At 47.5% G+C, this 7,143-nt stretch overlaps 1 long non-coding RNA gene across 1 annotated transcript; it reads left to right on the top strand.

Moving 5' to 3' along the window:
* The first annotated feature begins 3,559 nt into the window (after nt 1-3,559).
* On the top strand, nt 3,560-5,476 carry LOC119253162 (uncharacterized). The gene is made up of 3 exons (XR_008553064.1): nt 3,560-3,764; nt 4,164-4,195; nt 4,700-5,476. It is a non-coding gene; the product is annotated as an uncharacterized LOC119253162 (long non-coding RNA).
* The last annotated feature ends 1,667 nt before the right edge of the window (nt 5,477-7,143 follow it).

The raw sequence follows: 7,143 nt of genomic DNA, 5'->3' as shown, positions 1-7,143 counted from the left end.
TGCAGTTAATTATGATGAGAAAAGCAGCAGTGAAAGGTTGTGGTCCCAGTCAGGGAAAAGCAGTAGAGAAGAGGCTGTAAAAAGCAGGTCCAGGTCTCGGTTTATAATCCCATGAGGTAGAGAGCCGGGGGTGTGACATGTTAAATCTACATGGCTGACCCACATGCATAATTTTTTAAAAAAGATTTATTTATTCATGCATACAAGAACCAGGGTACAGGCCAGATGCACGGGAGGGTGAGAGGATTCACCAGAGACAGAGCAAGGGGCAGAACAGGCAGACTGAAATACACTGCTGAGGGGAGCAGCAGGCAAGACAGGAGAGGTCTGCCGCACCATGTGGGTATCTCCCCAACCAGCCGGGATCGAACCCGTGCTGCAGAGGCTGCGGACAGCTTCACAGTGCGGTGCTCAACTGCCTGCGCTACCTGGAAGGTCCAAAAAATATTTGTATGAGATGAATTAGACTCTTTTTATTTGTGGTCAATACCAACCTTACCTGAAGAGATAAATGACAAAAACTAAAATTATTTAAATTTGGTTAATTAGCAGACACTTTCCTCAAAATGAATGTCTGTTTCTTTAAAAAAATCAACAATTGACAAATGACAGTAATTGTACCTGATAAAATAAAAGCTCTGAGAGAAAACCAGAATTATGAAAAATCCAGTGCCATTACTACTTGGCAATTTACAGTACTAATTTTTCCTTGGGATTCATGATTTAAAAATAAAATATGCTTTTGATAATTCGATTCCAGTGTAATTAACACTAAAGATCTATGTAAATTAATGAAACAATGTATCACCTTAAAAATCATACATTAAAAAAAATCATACATTAGCACAAGTTCCAAACAAATATGTAACAGAATAGAAAATATTCCATGATATTATTTCAGGTTTCACTTTGCAAATGACCTTTGAGAAACTACCACCTGTATAGCTTTTTTTTTTTTTTTTAAAAAGATTTATTTATTTATTCATGCATACAAGAACTGGGGAAACAGACCAGAGGTGTGGGGGGTAAGAAGATTCACCAGAGACAGAGTGGGGAGCAGAATAGACAGATGTACTGAAATACACTGCTGAGGGGAGCCAAGGGAGAGTCAGGAGAGGTCTGTTGCACCATGTGGGTATCAAAATGGCTGCGGATAGCTTCATAGTTTGTGTCTCAACCCCTTGTGCCACCAGGGAGGCCCCACCTGTATAATTTTAATTCAGTATCAATATTCACAATTATCTGAATATACTACTACTTTCTTCATTCCTCCAGGCTGCTGCCTCTCCCAGCCCAAATCCACTCCTCCCGAAGGTGGGAAGGAATTTGGAGCCTCCCCTGTCTGTGGATGTCACACTGTCACAGCATCATGTCTCCCTCTCAGAGGCTCTGTGGGGTGGTGCAGCCTTGAGGATCCCACACTCACCCCCATTCTCTCTCCCCATTTCCTGGGGGTGTCCAGGGAAGACAATCAGCATCGTCCTGCTCCAGTTACAAAGTCTCCAAGGACACTCCTGGACTCCTTCTCCCCAGGCCCCTGGATGGGGTGTGATGCCCCTCACCCTCCTGCTGCTGCTCTGGGGGCCCCTGGCCCTGATGGAGACCCCGGAGGGTGAGTGCGTGTCCAGCTGGACACTGTTGCTCCAGGAGGGAGGAGCCAGGAGCCCCCTGCGGGTGCAGGACCCCAGGAAAGGCTCATTTCTTTCCCAACCTCTTGTACCCCCTACACGCCCGTTGTGTTCTGGCCCCTTCTGTCCCCCCCGCCTCCCCTGAGTGCTCTGGGCCCCTGAGTCTGGGCCCTTCTTGGCCCACCGCCCCTTTTCACTCTCACGGCCCCGCCCCTTTCTCCCCTCCAGGCCCATCTCCCTGGGCCCTGGGCCAGCTGAGAGGAGGGTCAGCCCGGGTCTCCCCTCCCGCCCCCAGGCTCCCACTCCCTGAGGTGTTTCCACACCGTGGTGTCCCGGCCCGGCCCCAGGGAGCCCCGCTACATCGCCGTGGGCTACGTGGACGACACGCAGTTCGGGCGGTTTGACAGCGACTCTCCGGGCCAGAGCGCGGAGCCGCGGGCGCCCTGGGCGGGGCAGGTGGGGCAGGAGGACCTGGACGAGGAGACTCTGATCCAAAGGGACAACGCGCAGTGGTTCAAAGCGCTCCTGAGGGACCTGCGCGGCCGCTACAACCAGAGCGAGGACGGTGAGCTTCGTGGAGCGGGGCCAGGGTCAGGTCACACCCCCATTCCCACCATAAGGCCGGGGTGTCCCGAGTCTCAGGGTCCACTGACCCCTCGAGGCTGGTGGATCTGCCAGGACCCTCCCCCCGGGAAGGGACTTTCCTGCTGGCCCTTTCATTTTCAGTTTAGGTTTATTCAGGGTGAGAGGCGGGGTGACCGCTGGGTGACCTCGGGGCTGACCACAGGGGTGTGTTTCACCCTCCAGAGGATGTGTGGCTGTGAAGTGGGGCCAGACCTGAGCCTCCTCGGCGGATATGACCAGTTCGCCTACGAGGGCGCGGATTTCATCTCCCTGAGCGAGGACCTGCGCTCCTGGACCCCCGCGGACTCGGGGGCTCAGATCACCCAGCGCGCGTGGGAGGCGGCGGGCAGGGCCGAGCGCGTCAGGCACAGTGTGCAGAGCAGGTGCTTCCCATGGCTCCGCAGACTCCTGGAGACGGGGAAGGAGGTGCTGCAGCGCACAGGTAAGAGGGGCCACGAGGCCTCGGACCTCCCCTCTCCTGGTGCCCCACAGGGAACATGGAATCATGGGCAGAACAGCAGCTGCTTTCTGGGCAGAGAGGGAGAGTCCCCCTGGGTTTCACGTTCTGTGCTAGAGAGAGACTCGCCCAGAAGACACCACTTTTCTGGACAGTTAAGGAATCCAGTCTCTCCTGAGGGAGGGGATGCCATCCTGAAATAACTCTTCCCTGGATCCTTTGACCTGGAGGCCATCCATGAGTTTCTCTTTCAAGGTCTTGTTTTTGGTCTGAGAACATTTCTGGAATGTTCTCCTGCCTTTCTGTGTCACTCACCCTCCACCCAGGTGAGGAGCAAAAGTCTGTGTTCTCCTTAGAGACCTGCATCCTCCTACCCTGGGCTCTCACCTGTTTATCCCAGATTCTCTAGACCAGGCTGGTTTCTGGGCTTTGTGCTTCCTCCCTCCAAACCACTTGTCATGTTCATTCTGGGGCTGGTCATTGAAGCTGCTTCAGTGTCCAGGAAGGAAAAACCCAAAATGTGAATTTTTTGGCCCTTCTCCTCAGATCCCCCAGAGACACACATGACCCACCAGACATCTGCCGGTGAGGTCACCCTGAGGTGCTGGGCCCTGGGCTTCTACCCTGTGGATATCACCCTGACCTGGCAGTGAGATGGGGAGAACCTGACCCAGGACATGGAGCTGGTGGAGGCCAGACCTGGGGGATGGAACCTTCCAGAAGTGGGTGGCTGTGGAGGTATCTTCTGGAGAGGAGTAGAGATACACATGTCATATGCAGCATGAGGGGCTGCTGGAGCCCCGAGTCCTGAGATGGGGTGGGGAGGGGGAACCGGGCACAGAGGCTCTACCAGGGGAACCAGGAGCTCTTTTGAGACCTTCAAGAGGCTCAGGATTGGTCTGGGACTCAGAGTTTCCCCTTCCCTTCCCTTCCAATATCCCCTTCTCAGTCCTACAGCCCCACCGCGGGCATCATTGCTGGCCTGGTTCTCCTTGGAGCTGTGCTCCCTTGAGCTGCGGTGGCTGCAGCTGTGATGTGGAGGAAGAAGCACTCAGGTAGGGAAGGGAGTGAGGGATCTTGTCCACTGGAGGCTTTCATGTCCCAGGGAGCACTTGCCCTGTTTGGTTAGCAGGAAGTGTAATCCACACACATGTGTTGTCCTGTCTGGAGCTGATTGCTAACACTCTTTGTAAAGCACTTGTGAAAATGAATCACCAATTGTTCACCTTATAAATGTGGTGATGGGGCTCTGTTTCCCAGCAAATGTCATAGGGGATGGACCCTGCTTTAGAAAAACTCCAAGTCCCTTTCATACCCATTCTTCATATATCTCAGTGCTGACCTGAGTCTTTAGTCAGAGTTCTAGAAACTTCCTTGTGACCTAGACTTGGGGATTCCTTTAGGACTCCATGGGCTGACTCCTCCCTTGTCTCACATGATGTTTCTTTCCACAGGGGGACAAGGATAAGCTACACTCAGGATGCAGGTAAGTGTGGATCGGGGTTGGATCCCTGTGACCCTGAGGGCAGCATAGCGGGAAATCTAGGGAGAGTCACCCTCATCAGTTCCTAGAATGGTCTCATCTCTGGGCTCTGACCAGGTCCTCTTTTGTGCTTCCTCAAACAGCAGCAATACTCAGGACTCTGGGATGTCTCTCATCCCCTAGGTCACACCAGAGGATGGGGGCAGGTTATGGGGAGCTGTGAATGGGACATTCTGAGGATGCAGTGGACTATTGAGAATGTTATCACTTAAGGTGATTCACCTGAATCTTCAGTATTATTTTCCTTCGTAGAATGTGAGCTCTGCCTTGTGTGGGACTGAATGTGATAGGATTGCTCTCACCTCCATTTTGTAACTTCAGGATCCTCTAGTGTATTTATTTTTATTTGTTTTCTAGCTGTCAGTGATTGATATAATTTTTTTATTAAATCTATTTGTTTTCTTACATCATTGTTATTTTTTGTATAATATTTGATTTCCTTCCCAGGTGTAGTCCTTTTGTAACAGAGTGGTCCCCAGGAAAAGGAAAAGTTCCAGATTCCCTGCATCAGCAATGGAAGGTGGAGCTAAAGAGAAGAGAAAAAAGCTGGAGAGGAGACCTAGAAGGAAGGAAGCAGGACAGAGAGCTAGAAGGAGACCTGGAGGAGGCACATGGAGCCCAGAGACATGTGAAGAAACTGCGCTTGCCTTTTGGTCGTGGACTGGGTGACACAGATGTGGGTGAGAGACCCGTGGGGAGGTGACAATGGCAGCTTTTACATTGATTTTGATTTTGCTGTTTTCCTTCCAGACTCGTCCGATTGTTTCTGATCCTTTTCTGTGGGTCCCTACTGAAAGATGCTTTAGACTTGAGGCAGCTTTTGGGCCTTGTTTTGTTCTGGGCCAATCCTGCTTGGGTGGAATTTTAGCCACAAGGGAACAGGTAACTTTGGGTGCTTGGTTTAGAAACTATATTCTTTGTCTTTTCTGTATTGTTTACTAATTGTATTAAAGCTCCTTTCCATTAAAGTTATATGTCTTGAGTTGATGCAGCAACCTATTTAGAGGATGGCAGAATCTATTTGGAGCAGGCAGGTTTGGGGGGTCTAAGTGCCCTCTCATTACCCTGTAATACTTACAGTTCTCTCACCACCACAGCATCCATGATCTACCACTACAATCCCTTGTGCTCTTCCCTCCCCTGTTTGGAACCATCTCTCTCCCTTTCCCCTGCTGTATGCCTCAGATCTATGATCAGGTTGCAAGTTTTGTATTTACTCTGACCTTCTGTTAAGTTTCTGTATGCCCACATATAAGGGAAACCATCTGATATTTATTTTTTTTCCTTCTGACTTATCAAGCTTAGTATAACCCCTTCCTATCCATTCATATTTCCAAAATGGCATGTGTTCATGTTTTTGATCACTGAGTGGTATTCCACTATATATATGTATCATATCTTATTAATCTGTTTATGATCCCCTAATTTAAAACAAAATGAAAAACCACTTCATGTCTGTGAGAATGGCCTGTTGATACAAGGATATGGCGAATAAGGAACAGTCCTACAATGTATTTGGGAATGTAGACTGGTTCAGTTTTGACGGAAACAGTATCAAGTTTTCTGCAAATAGCCAAAGCTCTCCTGACTAAAAAGAAGGAGAAAGGAGGCATCACCCTCCCAGACTTAAAACTATACTACAAAACCATAATAATTAAAACCATATTGTACTGGAATAAAAACAGATACATAGACCAATGGCATTGAATAGAAAACCCAGAAAAAAAACCCACATATTTATGGACAACTAATCTTTGACAAAGGAGCAAAATATAGCCAATGGAATAAGAACAGTTTTTTCAATAAATGTTGCTGGGAAAACTTGACTGCTATATGCAAAAAAATGAAGCTAGAATACTATCTCACACCGTGCACAAAAACCAACTCAAAATGGATAAAAGAATTCAACATAAGACCTAAAACCATAAAAGAAAATATAGACAAAACACCACAGGACATTCTTCTCAGTAACATCTTTAAAGATACATCCTCCAAAGCTGGGATTACATCAAAGGAGAAAGATTTGTACAGCAAAAGAGACATTAACCAAAACAAACAGACACCCTTCTGATAGGGAGAAAATTTTTGCATACAATGCAACTGATAAGGGACTGATAACAAAGATCTACAAAGAGCTCAAAGGACTCAACAAAAATAAGCAATCCAGTCAAAAAATAGGCAGAAAACCTAAAAAGACTTCTCCGAAGAGGAAGTGCAAATGGTATATGAAAAACGTTCTACATTACTTAATTCAGGGAAATGCAAATCAAAACTACATTGAGATACCACCCTACACCAGTGAGAATGGCACATATTAAAAACAGGCTACAACAAATGTTAGCAAGAATGTGAAGAAAAAGGAACTCTCCTACACTGCTGGTGGGAATGCAAACTGGTCCAACCATTATGGAAAACTGTGGCGTTTCCTCAAACTACTAAAAATGGAGACATCACATGGCCCAGCAATTCCACTCCCAATCTACCCAAAGGACACAAAAGTATTAATTAAAATGCATACCTGCCACCCTGTGTTTATTGCAGCACTATTTATGATAGGTAGGATGTGGAAACAACCAAAATGCTCAAAAATAGATGACTGGATTAGGAGGATGTGGTATATACACAGTGGAATACTATTCAACAATTAAAGAAGATAAGCTCATGCCATTCTCAACATGGATGGAGCTAAAAGGGATTATGTTCAGTGAAATAAGCCAGAGAGAGGAAGAAAAATATCGGATGGTTTCACTTTTAGGAGGAATATAAGGGAATCAAATAAGGCACTGGGAAAAAAAAATAACAGCATTAATAAATAAAAAGCCAAAATTAGAAGGCAACTATAAATCAGAGATATTTTGCAAGGGAGGGGGAGGTAGAAGAAGCAAAACAGG

Source organism: Talpa occidentalis, unplaced genomic scaffold (assembly GCF_014898055.3).
Source record: "Talpa occidentalis isolate TD23 unplaced genomic scaffold, MPIMG_talOcc4v2.1 talOcc4.2, whole genome shotgun sequence".
Lineage (NCBI taxonomy): Eukaryota > Metazoa > Chordata > Mammalia > Eulipotyphla > Talpidae > Talpa > Talpa occidentalis.
The sequence above is the reverse complement of the archived record's forward strand: the minus strand, read 5'-3'. Positions and strand labels throughout refer to the sequence as shown.